At 39.3% G+C, this 20,581-nt stretch overlaps 1 long non-coding RNA gene across 1 annotated transcript; it reads right to left on the minus strand.

Moving 5' to 3' along the window:
* Positions 1-11,205: 11,205 nt before the first annotated feature.
* Positions 11,206-16,944, minus strand: LOC143508727 (uncharacterized). The gene is made up of 4 exons (XR_013129436.1): positions 16,843-16,944; positions 15,742-15,810; positions 14,749-15,412; positions 11,206-11,547 (listed from the first exon to the last, which is right to left on the minus strand). It is a non-coding gene; the product is annotated as an uncharacterized LOC143508727 (long non-coding RNA).
* Between the last annotated feature and the right edge of the window lie 3,637 nt (positions 16,945-20,581).

The raw sequence follows: 20,581 nt of genomic DNA on the forward strand, positions 1-20,581 counted from the left end.
ATCAACACACATAGCGAGAAACAACTTTAGACTGCTGTCTTTATGCAACAGTAGATCTGAGATTTTTTCTCATTTCTAACCAAATTATGTTTACAATTACGGTAATTTTTTTTTGGGGTTAGGCCACAATTTACAGTAATGTCCCTAATACAGTAAAATATACCCTTTACTGCAAAACTTACTGACTCCTTTTTTGTCTAATCTACATTCCATATAGTACCTAACAGTAAATATCACTCATTGTGTAGACAGTATGTTGCCCAAAATGCACACATTTGAAAAAAAAAGTCCAAATGAAGCGGATTACAGTAAAAATGAACTGACTAAGAAAACAACAGATATTACTGTAAAATGTCTGTTGTTTGCTGGGAGAGGGTAAAATATTACATGTAGTACTGTTTCTGTACTGCCATCAAGTTTTTTTACAGTGGTTGTGCAGTGATTGACTATGTTCATCTCGAATAGAGAATGTGTGCTAGTGTTAAGAATAATTGGATACTGAACCAGGTTTGCTGTGTTTTAACAAAGTTGGTGTATAAAGAGAAAACTTTGTTTGCGTTGTGAAATGCAGAGTTGTTATTTAGTTAAGAAAATGCGCTTTTGAAAACGATATTAACTATTTGGCTATTTGTGTGAGGTCAATGTGTTGCTGTGTTTAGAGTTTTGACAATGTATCACAAGTATTGGGAAACGCATGTTAGCAGTCATCAAAAACTGTAAGTTTGATATGGAACCAAATATTTTCATTATGAGGAAGTGTTTGTGTATGACTTTACCACTGCCTTCTTTCACTGTGGGTCTCTAGCACAGTAATACACAGCAGTGTCTTCACTCTTCAGATTGTTCATCTGTAAGTACAGCTGACTGCTGGAGTCGTCTCTGGAGATTGTGAATCTTCCTTGGACTGATTGGGAATAATAGATGGGACTACTATATGTGCTGATGTGTGCAATCCACTCTAGTCCTTTCCCAGGTGCCTGTCTGACCCAGTTCATACGATAGCTACTGAATGTGAATCCAGAGCCTTTACAGGTCAGTTTATGAGAGTCTCCAGGTCTTTTTACCACAGCTTCAGACTGAGTCAGACTCTGACATAGAGAACCTGTGAAATAGAATAATCAGAGTTATGAGTTAAACTCTTTCTTGAATTTTTCCTTCTACTCATTTCCATCTACTCATTTCATTTCCATCCTGACACTTACGTGGTAGACGTGCCAGCATCAGCAGTAGGAGAGGTGAGAGATACATGGTGCAGACTGTAGCTGAACAGAATGGATCTCCTCTATAGTCTCACTGACACACAGGTGGCTTATAGATGGGGAGGCTGATTTGCATATTGACACAATCAGAGGGTTTAGTGGAAACATGTCCAATGGGGACTATTAGGAGTGATTAAAATACTACTGATTATTATGATTATGAGTTCTACTCATGTCTGTGATGGATTTGTACTTTTAGTCAGATGAAATGGAGATGAGGTGGACAGTGTGGAAGGTAATTCTTTGGCCTTTATCAACACACATAGCGAGAAACAACTTTAGACTGCTGTCTTTATGCAACAGTAGATCTGAGATTTTTTCTCATTTCTAACCAAATTATGTTTACAATTACGGTAATTTTTTTTTGGGGTTAGGCCACAATTTACAGTAATGTCCCTAATACAGTAAAATATACCCTTTACTGCAAAACTTACTGACTCCTTTTTTGTCTAATCTACATTCCATATAGTACCTAACAGTAAATATCACTCATTGTGTAGACAGTATGTTGCCCAAAATGCACACATTTGAAAAAAAAAGTCCAAATGAAGCGGATTACAGTAAAAATGAACTGACTAAGAAAACAACAGATATTACTGTAAAATGTCTGTTGTTTGCTGGGAGAGGGTAAAATATTACATGTAGTACTGTTTCTGTACTGCCATCAAGTTTTTTTACAGTGGTTGTGCAGTGATTGACTATGTTCATCTCGAATAGAGAATGTGTGCTAGTGTTAAGAATAATTGGATACTGAACCAGGTTTGCTGTGTTTTAACAAAGTTGGTGTATAAAGAGAAAACTTTGTTTGCGTTGTGAAATGCAGAGTTGTTATTTAGTTAAGAAAATGCGCTTTTGAAAACGATATTAACTATTTGGCTATTTGTGTGAGGTCAATGTGTTGCTGTGTTTAGAGTTTTGACAATGTATCACAAGTATTGGGAAACGCATGTTAGCAGTCATCAAAAACTGTAAGTTTGATATGGAACCAAATATTTTCATTATGAGGAAGTGTTTGTGTATGACTTTACCACTGCCTTCTTTCACTGTGGGTCTCTAGCACAGTAATACACAGCAGTGTCTTCACTCTTCAGATTGTTCATCTGTAAGTACAGCTGACTGCTGGAGTCGTCTCTGGAGATTGTGAATCTTCCTTGGACTGATTGGGAATAATAGATGGGTCTACTATATGTGCTGATGTGTGCAATCCACTCTAGTCCTTTCCCAGGTGCCTGTCTGACCCAGTTCATACGATAGCTACTGAATGTGAATCCAGAGCCTTTACAGGTCAGTTTATGAGAGTCTCCGGGTCTTTTTACCACAGCTTCAGACTGAGTCAGACTCTGACATAGAGAACCTGTGAAACAGAATAATCAGAGTTATGAGTTAAACTCTTTCTTGACTTTTTCCTTCTACTTAATGAACTCATTTCCATCCTGACACTTACGTGGTAGACGTGCCAGCATCAGCAGTAGGAGAGGTGAGAGATACATGGTGCAGACTGTAGCTGAACAGAATGGATCTCCTCTATAGTCTCACTGACACACAGGTGGCTTATAGATGGGGAGGCTGATTTGCATATTGACACAATCAGAGGGTTTAGTGGAAACATGTCCAATGGGGACTATTAGGAGTGATTAAAATACTACTGATTATTATGATTATGAGTTCTACTCATGTCTGTGATGGATTTGTACTTGTAGTCAGATGAAATGGAGATGAGGTGGACAGTGTGGAAGGTCATTCTTTGGCCTTTATCAACACACATAGCGAGAAACAACTTTAGACTGCTGTCTTTATGCAACAGTAGATCTGAGATTTTTCCTAATTTCTAACCAAAATGTGGGGTTCACTTTTATTACATATTCTGACAATTTTTTTTCCATCATTAAGATAATCATGAAGTCATAATCATGAAGTCACCATAATAATTATATTATTTCAAGGCTGTTTTGACAGAACAGTCTTTGCTGCATTGACAAAAAGATCTTCCATCTGTTCTATGTAGTACTGGAAATATTATATAGTATAGTGATTATGGCTTTGATACAATTAGGTTAATTGTCAGATAATTTTCTTTCTTTTTTAGATTTCCAATCCTGGTTCCATTCTGGTTTCAGATTTCTCAGGAAACCAGAACAATTTCATATCAGCACTGAATCTCCAGAATGTCAGTGATGACCTTGTCCTCCATCTATGCTTCCTCATCAGTTCATCCTTCCATACAGTATAAATTTCTTGCGTTTAAATAGCAGAAAACACATTTGGGCCTTGCAGGTGAGGTTGGATTCTGCTTTAGGATGGAAGGAGGTACTAATGAAGGAATAAATAAAAACTGTTAAGGAGTGTAGGGAAAACATGAGTATAAGAACATTAAAACTAAGGAGATTAGTGTTGTCTCTTTAATAATGAATGTGTAAGGCATGGCACACGTTATTGTGTCAGGAGATATTTAACAGGGAGAGTTTTTGTGAAGGCTTGTAGTTTGTTTGTTTCACTGTGGTTCACGCGCACAGTAATACACAGCTGTGTCTTCAGTCTGCAGATTCTGCCCTTGTAAGTTTACGGTGCTGCTGGAAGAATCTCTAGAAACTTGAAACCTGCTTTTCAGTTTATCACTATAGTAGATGTTACCGTCACCACATATCTCTCCAACCCACTCCAGAGCTTTTCCTGCAGGCTGCCGGATCCAGTCTGTGCAGTAGCTGGTATCAGTGACTGAATACCCAGACACTTTACAGGTGAGTGTCATTGAGTGTCCAGGACTGACAACCATGAATCCAGCTTGAGTGAGTTCAACACAGTGAACACCTGTTGGAAATTGTTCAAAAGTGTTATAAAACAAAAAATAAGAATATAACTACACAGCAGTATTTACAGTCTCATCCACAAACACTCACGGGTAATTGCTGCCACTAGCAACAGTGGTAGGAATGTAGTAAGCATGGTGTGTGTTGAGATTGACATGGTGAAGCTGTTGGTCTTCAGGACTTCAGTAAATAGGAGAGGGAGGTGCATTTGCATAGAGCCTCTGATAAGATCAACTTGATGTTTTACATGTCAGCTATTTTAATCTACTTCTCATCTACTACTGTTTATTATGTTTATGTTGAAACTGTACTGTTGAAACTACTGTTTATTACTGTTGAATGCCACATATTAGCAATATGCAATTTTATATTTGGATTAAATTATATAAAAATGATATATAATTGTGTAATTCTACTAGTGGGGGAATGTTTTCCAAAATGTTGCAGATGAATTGGATCTGGGTACATAGTCAAGCTTCTGCAGTAGACATGGAAACGGTGCGACAGTCCCACAGCATGAGAGACACACACACTCACGCACACACACACACACACACACACACACACACAAACATGCTCACACAAACACACACACACACACACACACACACACACACACAAACTTGCTCACACAAACATGCTCACACAAACACACACGCACACACACACACACTCACGCACACACTCACACACACACTCACACACACACACACACACACACACACACACACACACACACACACACACACACACACACACACACACACACACACACACGTCTACCCCAGGCTGCTGTGGTGATATCTGATGAACAGAGCACTGACTGCTGCTACTTCAACTGCTCATTTTCTTATGAAGCTTAAATCTCAGTATGGAGAATAAAGATTCTCTAAATATTCAATATCTCTCACTGACCCTACAGGATTAGGAGAACACATAAGGCACTGTAACTGCCAACTCTAAAGTTTTTCAGTTATAATGCTGAAAAAATGTAATGTAGATGATATTTTAGTCCTTTAATCCTTTTTGTTTCTCCTTTTCTTGGGAGGGGACACAAGTTGGGGACTTCACGAGCTAATAAATCTGTTTTCTGTGGTTCATGATCCGAAGTTTTATTTACAGTTTTTGACGACTGCTAATGTGCGTTTGTCCAATCTATAGTCACATTTTCAAAACTCTAAACACATTGAACCCAACATCAGTCTTCAGTGGCTATACTATTAGTTTAATTCATGTTTTTATGGCACTGTCATTTTACATGTTTTTATAATGCTTAAAATTTCTATATACACAAGGTTATCCAATAACAAAATTCTGGATCATTTTTGCCTTATTTACAATTGCTCGAACACAGCATGTCAAAAATGAAAACCTACGGTTCAAAACCTTAAATACTGTATAAAATGCAAAGTTCTGCAAAAACAAAGGCAGCTGAAAAGCTATTACTGTAATACATATTTTTTGCACATATAGATGAAATAAAATGAAGTACAGTAATGTACCGGGTCAGAGAGGAGCAAATATAACAATTTGTCCTGCAATCTCAAGTGCTGGTTTGGTCCTTCGCAAATGCCAGATTGGTCCCTATAACAGAGACCTCCTTCTTTCGTTTTTTAATGAACTCTACCAACAACTGGTTTCAGAAGCAGAAAGGGAACAGGTGGGAGGAAACACGAGGACATTTGTGATGGGACGATGTAGCATTCTGTCATTCTCATGTCATCACAAACTGGTTTATAGACCATCCAAGAGTGATGTCCCTTTTCCTCCCACCCTACTCACCTTTCCTCAACCCCACTAAGGAACTTTTTTCAGTCTGGAGGTGGAAGGTGTATGATCATCGGCCCCATGACTAAATGTCCCTCCTGGATGCAATGGATCCCGGCTGCAGAGACATTTCAGCTGAAGACTGCCAGGGGTGAAAAAGCTTTTCTATCCCAGGTGCATGGCAAGGGCCAACATCAGATGTGATGTGGATGAAAACATGTGGCCAACTGCTGAAGACCACTTACATTACACATAACAAGACTGTTCAGTTTTGTATTCTGTTTTTTCCCCCTTGTGTGTCTTTTTTTGTATGTGTGTATTTTTACACATATGGGACTATGGCTAATTATGTTTACAATTACGGTAATTTTTTTTTTGGGTTAGGCCACAATTTACAGTAATGTCCCTAATACAGTAAAATATACCCTTTACTGCAAAACTGTTACTGACTCCTTTTTTGTATAATCTACATTCCATATAGTACCTAACAGTAAATATCACTCATTGTGTAGACAGTATGTTGCCAAAAATGTACATTTGAAAAAAAAAAGTCCAAATGAAGCGGATTACAGTAAAAATGAACTGACTAAGAAAACAGATGTTACTGTAAAATGTCTGTTGTTTGCTGGGAGAGGGTAAAATATTACATGTAATACTGTTTCTGTACTGCCATCAAGTTTTTTTACAGTGGTTGTGCAGTGATTGACTATGTTCATCTCGAATAGAGAATGTGTGCTAGTGTTTGAAAGAATGATTGGATACTGAACCAGGTTTGCTGTGTTTTAACAAAGTTGGTGTATAAAGAGAAAACTTTGTTTGCGTTGTGAAATGCAGAGTTGTTATTTAGTTAAGAAAATGCGCTTTTGAACACGATATTAACTATTTGGCTATTTGTGTGAGGTCAATGTGTTGCTGTGTTTAGAGTTTTGACAATGTATCACAAGTATTGGGAAACGCATGTTAGCAGTCATCAAAAACTGTAAGTTTGATATGGAACCAAATATTTTCATTATGAGGAAGTGTTTGTGTATGACTTTACCACTGCCTTCTTTCACTGTGGGTCTCTAGCACAGTAATACACAGCAGTGTCTTCACTCTTCAGATTGTTCATCTGTAAGTACAGCTGACTGCTGGAGTCGACTCTGGAGATTGTGAATCTTCCTTGGACTGATTGGGAATAATAGATGGAAGTACTATCTGTGTGGATGAATGCAATCCACTCTAGTCCTTTCCCAGGTGCCTGTCTGACCCAGTTCATACGATAGCTACTGAATGTGAATCCAGAGCCTTTACAGGTCAGTTTATGAGAGTCTCCAGGTCTTTTTACCACAGCTTCAGACTGAGTCAGACTCTGACATAGAGAACCTGTGAAATAGAATAATCAGTTATGAGTTAAACTCTTTCTTGACTTTTTCCATCTACATAATGAACTCATTTCCATCCTGACACTTACGTGGTAGACATGCCAGCATCAGCAGTAGGAGAGGTGAGAGATACATGGTGCAGACTGTAGCTGAACAGAATGGATCTCCTCTATAGTCTCACTGACACACAGGTGGCTTATAGATGGGGAGGCTGATTTGCATATTGACACAATCAGAGGGTTTAGTGGAAACATGTCCAATGGGGACTATTAGGAGTGATTAAAATACTACTGATTATTATGATTATGAGTTCTACTCATGTCTGTGATGGATTTGTACTTGTAGTCAGATGAAATGGAGATGAGGTGGACAGTGTGGAAGGTAATTCTTTGGCCTTTATCAACACACATAGCGAGAAACAACTTTAGACTGCTGTCTTTATGCAACAGTAGATCTGAGATTTTTCCTCATTTCTAACCAAAATGTGGGGTTCACTTTTATTACATATTAAGATTCTGACAACTTTTTTTCCATTATTAAGATAATCATGAAGTCATAATCATGAAGTCACCATAATAATTATATTATTTCAAGGCTGCTTTAACAGAACAGTCTTTGCTGCATTGACAAAAAGACCTTCCATCTGTTCTATGTAGTACTGGAAATATTATATAGTATAGTGATTATGGCTTTGATACAATTAGGTTAATTGTCAGATAATTTTCTTTATTTTTTAGATTTTCAATCCTGGTTCTATTTTGGTTTCAGATTTCTCAGGAAACCAGAACAATTTCATATCAGCACTGAATCTCCAGAATCTGTGTGTGTGATTGTAAAATTCAGTTCTGGAAGACAATTGGGGGCTTCAAGAAATGTTTGAGACACATTGAGAAGTGTTACATTTTATTTAGTGTACTATGGCACCATCTGCTGACCTTGGGAAAACAATTGTCCATGAGACGTTTTTGCACAGCTCACTCACATGTTTCTCCCACTGTGGTGTCTGGTACAGTAATACACAGCTGTGTCGTGCTCTCTCAAATCATGTAGCAACAGCTCCACCATATTGTTGGAGTTGTCTCTCGTAATTTTTATACGTCCGTCAACAAGTTTGTCATATATAGTTTTGCTGGCATCATACCAGATTTACCCCATCCACTCCAGTCCTCTTCCAGGTCCTTGTCTGATCCAGTGCATGCCATAGCTCCCAAAGTCAAATCCAGATCCTTTACAGGAAAGACCCAGAGTTTCTCCTGTTTCTTTCAACACTGGATCAGTGGGAATAGACTCGAGACTTTGACATATAATACCTGCCACAAAACAACAAATGTCATTGTCATCATATACACAGTGTGAGATCATCATTTTTAAATGAAGGAATTGGAGAACTCACTGATGGTGTGGACCAGCAGCAGTAATAGGGAGAGAGTGATATTCATGGTGAGTGTTGATGAGACGCCCCTGCTGCGCTCAACCCAGCAGCACATAAATACTGCATGAACACACAGCCCTCTGGATTTGCATGGTGATGTCGAGGTGTAAGGTCATCGTGTTGGAGAGAAGGTCAGTAGAGAATTAAAAAACACAAACACACAAAACTACTGAATTCCAATGCAAGCTACAACTGATATCAGTGCAGTTCACTGTTATTGATTAGTAAAGGAGAATCAACATATTACTCATAATAGCATTGTTATAAAATTATATTTTTCATTATATATTTAAATTATTATACCCTTCTGGAATGTTTAATTTCAGAATGCACTTCTTGGCAATTTTAATGAATTAAAAAAATCAAATTATTATAGTAAATGTGAGGACCATTAAATATAAAGATTATGTTTTTGTGACAGTACTGAGCAGCACTGAGTATTTCTATACTATACTATATAGCAATATGCTATTTTATATTTGGATTAAATTATACAAAATTATATTTAAATGATATATAATTGTGTAATTCTACTAGTGGGAGAATATGTTTTTCAAAACGTTGCAGATGAATTGGATCTGGGTACTTAGTCAAGCTTCTGCAGTAGACATGGAATGTGTTAGGAAATCATTATTAATGTCACACTCACACACACACTCACTCACATGCACATGCACACTCACCCACACACACACACGCACACAAACGCACACACATGCACACACACACACATGCACACACACACTCACATGCACACACACACACATACTGGTTTTTATGTTGGATGGGGACCAACTTTCTGGTCATCACTTGTGGGGACCACCCTTTCTAAAGGTTGTAGAGGTTTGAAAAAAATCAAGTACACCAACTAGTGGTTGTTAAGCGTATACACGGCTTGAAACTTCAGATTTGACGATGTAATGGTTGGACCGTGTCATATGGGGACTTGTGAAAAAACAATTTGACGTGGCTCATGGGGACCTAATTTACATATTTTTTGCATAATTTACACACTTCCTATTTGATTAGTGGGGACCTTGCAACAATAGGATCATTACTAATGACATATTTATACCAAGAATTAGATACTGTAGTAGTACATCATTAATAACTCAGTTTTTTAAATTTAGCTCCTATCCGGACGGGATTAGTTTCTCAGGGGGTCCTGGGGTAATTTTCTCTTTTACGGGGGGGTCCTCTGTGATTTTAATCCCGTCCGGAACGAGCATGTCCGTGTTTTTCTCAGACGTCCTCAGAGAAAATTACAGGCGGAATTACCTACTGTTTTTCGCTGTACTCCGTGGTCGTCTGGTAATTTTAGTCCCGTCCGGATCCACATGTCTGAGTTTATACATGCAGACATCACCTCGCGTTTAATAAAACAGCTATATGTCCACTGCCACGCACCGTAGTTAAGGCCCATTCACACCCTACGGTAATTACGGATACGGACCCTTTCGTCCGGTTCCGGAGGTCGTTTCATCCGTCAGTGGGTCCGTTGCCAGAGCGCTTACGAATCCGTAGTAACGGAGCAATATAAACCGCAAATCAGGGGGCAGTAGAGAGTCAGAAGCATCGGACGTACACCAATTCGGGAAAATCAATGAAGAAGAGTACTGGACTTTAAAAAATGACGCTCGAGTTAGAAGAGAAACTTTGCGAGTTGGTTAGAGGCTACATTCTGCTACGGTGCCAGGTCATCGCGATAAACAGCGATGCAAAAACAGCTGGGAGGAGATTGCTGGTGCGCTGGTGCCGGAAATTTGACTATACTGCCCTCTAGAGGATGTATTTAAAAAAATCATAACAACGTTGGAAACGGAAAGAGGTATAGTGGCCCCCTACGGAGGCTACGTTTGGTACGGACGGACGAAATTCGTCCGTGTCCGGAGGTATAAAGCAGGCTTTACACGTTGGGCGCGCGTTTTCACGGAGATCCACGTAAAGACAGCGGCGAGCGAAAATGGATTTACTGGATTTTTTAATGGATTTATTTTATTTTATTTAACGGATTTATTTAGCTATTTACATTCATTAGCGATTTTTTATAATGTGTTTTCTGTATTGGTTTAACAAAATAGCTTAACTTAAACGGAGATCTTAAATGCTGAACTGAACAGTAGTAAAGTTAAGTTAAAAAGGAATCATCAGAGTTGGCAGTGTGACATTATTAAACGTGACAAGGCGATGTCATGTGACCGAGAAAGCCAAAAACTCGCGGGTCCTCCTGTTTTTTCAATTGCTGTCCGGATGCAAGAGTTTTATCACTGAGTACAAGGGTGAAATATTTTTCACAGACGTCCCCCTGAAAAACTAATCCCGTCCGGATAGGGCTTTTAGATTAGGTTTTTAGTTAATGTGCAAATGCACACCTCTAATCAGTCAGCCACCTAGCAGTTAAACACTACTATAATAAAACTACTAATTTAACACCATGACATTACACTTACAATTTAAATTGCAGTTTTAGTTCAACTTCATAAATAAATTCAACAAATCAAATAAAAAAAGAAACTCACATCAAGTTTAACTAAAAAAAGTTTTACTCAAAAAAAAAGTCACATGTTTCCTTTTTTTTGTTATTGGCAAAACTGAAACTGTTCAAATGAAAATAACCTTTATGAAAAATGCTAATCTTTTGATGGGACATGTCAAAATAAAATAAAAACTTCATACCATTTCACACTTCACACTACTTAAATTGTAATTTTCTTTTGTAGACTATAATATGATTATACACATAAAATTAACAATTCTGCCTGTTCCGGTTCTTTAGAGCTTCTGGTTCTGCTCTCAAACATTTCTCACAGTCACTCTTTGCTGGTACAATACAAGATTTGATTAACCGATTCATGTGGCTTTCCACTGCCTTCCACTGCCTGTTGCTGCCAGGGTGTTTTCTTCTAGACAGCTTTGCCCTAAAGTGGTCAGAAAAACAGATTTGAAACTGAAATGATTAGGAAGAGTGTGCTGGAATTTCCATCTTATATTAGTATATTCATAATTTGCTACTAAACAATATAATAATAACAATTTGCTGTTAAACATTTTTTTTAAACCTCATAAGCACCTCATTTGTGTTTTTGCCACTTTTTTGCCACAGTTTTGTAACAAAACACTCAAACCTGGGACTGATGGAAACATCTAAAAAAGAGAAATGTCATGGCAAAAAACACATTTTGTCAGGCCTGTGAAGAAACAACACTTGGACACAGGAAAGTGAAAAAGAGAAAATAAGAAATACTTTATTGCAACCACACAGGGTACCAACAAAGGAGTTGCCTCAAGAACAACTGGCTTGCTCCTCTTTGTAGTCCCTTTTATCCTCATCCAAAAAGTGAAAGTGACCAATCATATCACTTTGTTTTTAGTCTACACCTTTTCTGAGAGTTTCCATTATATAACCTATTGGGTTTACCATTGTCCTTAAATGTGATGCCACCTTTTTTGGAAAACATAGGACCTCCCATAAGCCTTATTGGCTTCTTAGGGTCCATCCTTTAAGCTTCATTGGTTATGGGTATCCCCCCTTCACACACTGGGATATGTATATGTATGATATATATTACGCCCATCTCCATATACAGTAGCATATGGGCTTTTCCTAGAAAAAACCCAAGATTTATGACCATTACATCATACACTGCTAAGAAAATGTCTGGTTTAAGAGCTCACATGGTTATTGTGATTTAATGGTTGGTTTAATGAGCAGAGCAATTGAGAGATTTGCAACTTGTTGAGGAAAAAAGTATGAATGGCATACTGGCATCTGCCTTTCATTTCTCTCAGGAGGAGGCAGTGTCTCTACTGCAAATGATTCTATACAAATATTTTTTACAAAGACATTTCATATGTACTGTAATGCTGAATACACAATTGGTGCATCACTGGAATTAATCAGTGCATTAACTTGTAACATTTGTAAAAATAGAATGAGGAAAAAGTTTACTGTACATAAGATCTATATATTACTGAACTGTTGAATTTATGTATATTTGTCACGTTATGGTCCTCGACCCCTCCCTTTTGGGCGTGTGTTTATGTTGTCTGCGTCTACTCGTCTGCGTCTGTGGATCTCCGTGGGTGTGGTTACGTCTTGTGATCATCCGTCTCACCTGTGGCTCATCTCGTCATCACGTGGGGTGTATGTGGTTTGTCTATTTATTGTGCGTTCGCGCAGTGTCCTGTGCTCATTGTTGTTTGAGTCTACGTGTCGCTAGATGTGTGTGGTATACGTGCGCTGTCTGCACTTTTTGTGAATAAACGTAACGTTCGTGCAAAAGGAAATAGGACTCCGTGCCTCGTCCTTGCCTGTGCACCCAACGTCACAGAACAACGAGCCGAAGATGCCAGCCTATGCCACCAGGGCCAAGAAGGAGAAGAGGCCCAGCAGGCACCACCACGCCTCTTCCCCTGCCCAGCATCGCAAGGCCACGGTGACTCCCGAGATGATGCAGCAGGACCCTGTATGTGCGCTCATGCTGCATCAGGCTCAGGAGACCTCCACCGTGGAGATGGCGGACTATTATCGCGAAGCCGCAGAACGGATGTGGAGGGAGCGACACCCCTCTCCTTCCCGAGACCTCTCGCCACTGAGGTTGGGTGTCGCCGAGCTCTGCTCTACCACTAAGACCCCGGAGAGTGAGCTCGAGGACGAGGAATCGGAAGGCGAGGAGGAGGAAGAAGGCGAGGACTATCCCCCCTTCGTGTGCTCCGCCCCCACCGTAGATTACGGTGAGGAGGAAGAAGAGGAGGAGGACCATCCTCTTTCCGTGTGCTCGGGTGGCTCAGAGTGCATGGACAGTGAGCTATACATGGAGGAGGAAGAGAGTCCGCCCCCCTCGGAGCACTCCGCCGGGACCGTGAAGGGGAGGAACAGTCCTGAGGTGGGCGTTTCCCCTGAATACTTTGAGGCAAGCGCTATGGACTACTCCCGGGGTGAGAGCCCGGTAGAGCCCATGAGCTGGTGCCTTGGCAGTGAGGGGGAGATGGAGATCGAGGACAACGTCCCCACTGCCAGGTCCGGAGGGCGGTCACCAGGAGAAGGGGAGATGCCCTGGAGTGGTTCACGAGAGAGAGAGAGAGAGAGAGAGAGAGAGAGAGGGTCGGCTGAACTACCATGCGGCATGCCCCCCAAGGGCTCCCAAAGAAGCCAGTAGCGTGCTCACAGAGAGGGCTGCAGGAGTATCCGCCAGCCACACCGCACCCAGTGGAGGGTTTGCAGCGAGGGTGGGGAGAAGACCGCCCACCGCAGCGCCTGCAGCTCCTGGGTTCTCCCCACTGGCAGCTCTCCTCCAGGTGCGAAGCCTGGCTCTGTTTACATGTCTGTCTGTCCTTGTGTTTGTGTTTATCCCCGTGTGTTTACCGAATCCCCTTTTCCCTCTCGTGCCTCTGTGTGTGAATGTTCCTGTTTGTGTGTTCGTGAATGTCCCAGTGTGTCTGTCTAACGTGTTTTCCCTGGTCTTCCCAGGGAGGGTGTTCTAGGCTGTTCGTGGCGGACTCTACACCGAGGGTGGTCATCTCCCAGACGCAGGACTGAGCGCTTCAGATCCGCCTATCGACGTGGGTTCGAGGCATTTAGTCCTGTTGGCACCCCGGGACGGGTAGTGCCCTTGGTGGGGGAGTCTGTCACGTTACGGTCCCCGACCCCTCCCTTTTGGGCGTGTGTTTATGTTGTCTGCGTCTACTCGTCTGCGTCTGTGGATCTCCGTGGGTGCGGTTACGTCTAGTGTTCATCTGTCTCACCTGTGGCTCGTCTCGTCATCACGTGAGGTGTATGTGGTTTGTCTATTTAATGTGCGTTCGCGCAGTGTCCTGTGCTCGTCGTTGTTTGAGTCTACGTGTCGCTAGATGTGTGTGTGTTATTTTGTTATTGACATTGTACCTTCCAGTCAATAAATATGTATGCCCCTAATGATATGCACATTCTATGTACACACAATGTAATGACAAGAAATGATCCCACAAACTGTCTCCCATACAGACATTAGGTAGCTATTTATCTAACAAACTACATAGTGCTGAAACTCTTTTACACGCTGGGACTTCACTGAAAGCAAGAAAGTTAAAATAGTACAAAAGATGTAGTACTTCAAAAGTACATGTAAATCCATACATACCATCAACAGCAGAAGAAGAGATGACTATGGTGTAATTTATGTTGACTGACTTGTTCTTCTGTTCCATTGACATTAGATGTAATGATGCTGTGACTGTCAAAGGTCATATTGTCTGAAGTTGTGGTGTCACAGACAGGAAATCTCATTGAGGCAGAAACATCTAGCACAGGGGTAATCAACTATATTGTTCCGCGGGCCAAATTTGGCAGATAGCTCTGACCAGCGGTCCGGGGGACGGGATGGGGGGTGGCGAACGTAAGTTGTTGTGTGGGGGGTTTGGCGAACGTAACACTCGTGACGGAGTGTTTTTTTCAATAGAGCTGAAATAAATGCTCCGGTTTAAAATTAATTCTCCCGTCAAAATTAAGAAATATTTTTAACAATTTATTCTGGGTCCGGATGGGATGGCATTTGGGTCCGTATCCAGTTAATCAGGAATGAGATTGGGTCCGGACAGGACTGCGTTCGGGTCCGGATCCGGACCGCGGTCCGCCTGTTGGTGACCTCTGATCTAGCATATTAACAGACTGATGTTTTGTCCTTGGTCTGAGTACAGTGCTGGTTTCACTGTCATTTTCAGAAGTGGTATCTGCAATATAATCTTCTGCACTCTCTGATGAAGTGTCAAATGATTCACCAGTCTTCCGAGATCCACATCTTCCATCTAAAAAAGGAATATGTAATATGCTTATAATAAAGTAAATTGCAGAGATGTAAAAACTGATCAGTATATTGAACAAGTCTGAAAGCACAACATTTCACATTATTATGTTCATTATTATTCATTATTCATCATTCATTATTATTACTACGTTATTATGAACTGAATAGTTTTAGATTTTACATTGTAGTCAGACCTGACAAGTACTGTTCTCTTGTCATTTAGAGACCATACGTCATTTAGAGGCTCTTGTCATTTAAAGAACATAATCCAATGAATAATTGACAAAAAATAATTTAACTAAGTTTGTTTCCCACGTAATCGCAACGTACCATGATACTTTTCTTTCTTCTTAATCTTGGAATAAAAATCTCATTGTCATTTTGAAACTCTGTTGCAATCTATAAATAAAAGCAATAGAAACATGGTATTGAATGTTTCACATGAAATTAAACAAAAACAGCTGAACAGACTTTTGAAAAAAGACTTAAACACTTCATGTTCATGATAAAACACAATATTACAGTTCCTTGTGTGAGCCAGTTAAGTCTAAATTTTTTTTCGTACAATTCTTCAGAATGTTACTCTGATGCATATGGTGCACAGCATGTAAGTAGACTGAAAAATATTCCTCTACCTCTTCAAAATGTAATTTTTCCCAGCACACAGATTCTACTCAGTTAATGAAAGGGGATTTTATGAAATCTTAAAGAAAAAAAGATTGCCTGCCCAACCAAATACTACCTGTGCTCACACATCTTGAATACATGAGGTTTGGTGGGAACAATTCACACACAGTATTATAGTTCCTAGTGGGGACCCGTTTTGTCCAATGTTTCTACACACTTCAGTGTAGAAAGTGTGCTGTGGGGATGTCGTGAGTGTCCAGAAAAGAGTGATAATTAACCAAGAAAAAAATCCCTGTGAAAAAACATTCTGCCCTAAATATATGCAAATACACCAATCACTTGTTCAGATGAGAACAAAATTCTAATTCATAATATATTTCAGCCTGCCCAACCAAATTCTGCCTGCATTCACACATCTTGAATACATCAGGCTTTGTGGGGACATTTCACACAAAGTATTACAGTTCCTTGTGGGGACTTGTTTTGCCCAATTTTTCAACACAGTTTCCACAGAGATTTACACTTTCTACTGCAGTGTAGAACGTGTGTTGTGGGGACGCCGTCAGTGTCTAGAAAAGAGTGATAATTAACCAAGAAAGAAATCACTGTGAAGGTTAAATTCTGCCCTAAACATCCCTCTACTGCCACACTTGAAGATGCATTACATTCAAATGTTTGGTGTAATGATTTATACTAAATTACCACCATAAAAGTCTTCCTTCATCCTTTTAAAGAACCTGAAACACAAAAATATGACAAAGAAAGACTGCAGAGTTAAACTTGAAGTGGCAAACACAATTTTACCTGTTCATAAGTGTTGATTGGGTGAGCGCAATCATCGTTCTGGTTCTTTGGAAGGAGGGAAGGATGCAAATTATTCATCATGAACCGTGATGCTGGTCATCTGAAAAACATATTGCACATGTACAACACTTTAGAATAGAAACTAAACTATAAAATTGATATAAATGCTGCATAACATCTAAATAGATTGATCACTTGTTCAAATGAGAAAAAATCCTAATTCATAGTAAATTTCAGCCTGTCCAACCAAATTCTGCCTGCATTCACACATCTTGAATACATCAGGCTTTGTGGGGACATTTCACACAAGGTATTACAGTTCCTTGTGGGGACTCGTTTTGCCCAATTTTTCAACACAGTTTCCACACAGATTTACACTTTCTACTGCAGTGTAGAACGTGTGTTGTGGGGACGCCGTCAGTGTCTAGAAAAGAGTGATAATTAACCAAGAAAGAAATCCCTGTGAAGGTTAAATTCTGCCCTAAACATCCCTCTACTGCCACACTTGAAGATGCATTACATTCAAATGTTTGGTGTAATGATTTATACTAAATTACCACCACAAAAGTCTTCCTTCCTCCTCTTAAAGAACCTGGAACACAAAAATATGACAAAGAAAGACTGCAGAGTTAAACTTGAAGTGGCAAACACAATTTTACCTGTTCAGAAGTGTTGATTGGGTGAGAGCAATCATCGTTCTGGTTCTTTGGAAGGAGGGAAGGATGCAAATTATTCATCATGAACCGTGATGCTGGTCATCTGAAAAACACATAGCACATGTACAACACTTTAGAATAGGAAACTAAACTATAAAATTGATATAAATGCTGCATAACATCTAAATAGATTGATCACTTGTTCAAATGAGAAAAAATCCTAATTCATAGTAAATTTCAGCCTGTCCAACCAAATTCTGCCTGCATTCACACATCTTGAATACATCAGGCTTTGTGGGGACATTTCACACAAGGTATTACAGTTCCTTGTGGGGACTCGTTTTGCCCAATTTTTCAACACAGTTTCCACAGAGATTTACACTTTCTACTGCAGTGTAGAACGTGTGTTGTGGGGACGCCGTCAGTGTCTAGAAAAGAGTGATAATTAACCAAGAAAGAAATCCCTGTGAAGGTTAAATTCTGCCCTAAACATCCCTCTACTGCCACACTTGAAGATGCATTACATTCAAATGTTTGGTGTAATGATTTATACTAAATTACCACCACAAAAGTCTTCCTTCATCCTTTTAAAGAACCTGAAACACAAAAATATGACAAAGAAAGACTGCAGAGTTAAACTTGAAGTGGCAAACACAATTTTACCTGTTCATAAGTGTTGATTGGGTGAGCGCAATCATCGTTTTGGTTCTTTGGAAGGAGGGAAGGATGCAAATTATTCATCATCAACCGTGATGCTGGTCATCTGAAAAACACATTGCATATGTACAACACTTTAGAATATGAAACTAAACTATAAATTTGATATAAATGCTGCATAACACGTAAATAGATTGATCACTTGTTCAAATGAGAAAAAATCCTAATTCATAGTAAATTTCAGCCTGTCCAACCAAATTCTGCCTGCATTCACACATCTTGAATACATCAGGCTTTGTGGGGACATTTCACACAAGGTATTACAGTTCCTTGTGGGGACTCGATTTGCCCAATTTTTCAACACAGTTTCCACAGAGATTTACACTTTCTACTGCAGTGTAGAACGTGTGTTGTGGGGACGCCGTCAGTGTCTAGAAAAGAGTGATAATTAACCAAGAAAGAAATCACTGTGAAGGTTAAATTCTGCCCTAAACATCCCTCTACTGCCACACTTGAAGATGCATTACATTCAAATGTTTGGTGTAATGATTTATACTAAATTACCACCACAAAAGTCTTCCTTCATCCTTTTAAAGAACCTGAAACACAAAAATATGACAAAGAAAGACTGCAGAGTTAAACTTGAAGTGGCAAACACAATTTTACCTGTTCATAAGTGTTATTGGGTGAGTGCAATCATCGTTCTGGTTCTTTGGAAGGAGGGAAGGATGCAAATTATTCATCATGAACCGTGATGCTGGTCATCTGAAAAACACATTGCACATGTACAACACTTTAGAATAGAAACTAAACTATAAAATTGATATAAATGCTGCATAACATCTAAATAGATTGATCACTTGTTCAAATGAGAAAAAATCCTAATTCATAGTAAATTTCAGCCTGTCCAACCAAATTCTGCCTGCATTCACACATCTTGAATACATCAGGCTTTGTGGGGACATTTCACACAAGGTATTACAGTTCCTTGTGGGGACTCGTTTTGCCCAATTTTTCAACACAGTTTCCACAGAGATTTACACGTTCTACTGCAGTGTAGAACGTGTGTTGTGGGGACGCCGTCAGTGTCCAGAAAAGAGTGATAATTAACCAAGAAAGAAATCACTGTGAAGGTTAAATTTTGCCCTAAACATCCCTCTACTGCCACACTTGAAGATGCATTACATTCAAATGTTTGGTGTAATGATTTATACTAAATTGCCACCACAAAAGTCTTCCTTCATCCTTTTAAAGAACCTGAAACACAAAAATATGACAAAGAAAGACTGCAGAGTTAAACTTGAAGTGGCAAACACAATTTTACCTGTTCATAAGTGTTGATTGGGTGAGCGCAATCATCGTTCTGGTTCTTTGGAAGGAGGGAAGGATGCAAATTATTCATCATGAACCGTGATGCTGGTCATCTGAAAAACACATTGCACATGTACAACACTTTAGAATAGGAAACTAAACTATAAATTTGATATAAATGCTGCATAACATGTAAATAGATTGATCACTTGTTCAAATGAGAAAAAAATCCTAATTCATAGGTATATATTTCAGCCTATCCAACCAAATTCTGCCTGCATTTTAGAATATTATGTAAGCAAATGGTATTAAGTATTGAATCCAAATGGTCAAATTGATATTAATGGTACATAAAATGACCACTTGTTTAGACAAAAAATTTTAACAGCTTCTATTGACACTCAATGAAGGTGTGCTTCCTGAATAAAGATATTCAGGAAGATATATGGATGTAGTCCATTCAACTACAATCCTGTTATTTTCTACAACACTGAGCTATTTCGTATACTGTGTACTGTGCAACATACTTGGGTTGTCCATGGATGGTCTTCACCTCCATAGTCATCACTCCACAGGTGATTTCTTTTCCTTCTTTGTTATCATTAAGAGCAAACAAACAAAGGTGCGGGTTTCAATTAACATCGTCTTTTTCGTCCTATAGTTTGGATATCTGTGCCATCAAAATGACCCGTCTTTTTCAGAGGAATCAATACATAAAGAAAAAAAGAGAAATACCAATATGAAAATATTTCCACAAAATCAAAGTTTAAATGTTCATCAATTATTGATTGTGTTAGTTGTTAACTACCTTTTATTTCATTGATGTGCTTCACCTCTAATTTGCATGAATTTTCATTTCGTTGATGTGCTTCACCATAATTTTGTCAGTCTTTGAACTAAAGCGATGAAATGGCATGCTCAAGGGGGCCATTTCAAACTGTAGAGAGAAATTTCAGCAAAACTTGGTTTGTATTGGATTCAGATACAATTTGGGACTTTGAACTTATTAGCTATATGATTATACAATCAAAAGCAAAGGAACTGGATATTTATGACTTCTCATTCTCTTAGACTAGTATCGCCACTGAAAATCCTTTGAATAGACGAGACTCAAA

This window comes from Brachyhypopomus gauderio, chromosome 2, assembly GCF_052324685.1.
Source record: "Brachyhypopomus gauderio isolate BG-103 chromosome 2, BGAUD_0.2, whole genome shotgun sequence".
Lineage (NCBI taxonomy): Eukaryota > Metazoa > Chordata > Actinopteri > Gymnotiformes > Hypopomidae > Brachyhypopomus > Brachyhypopomus gauderio.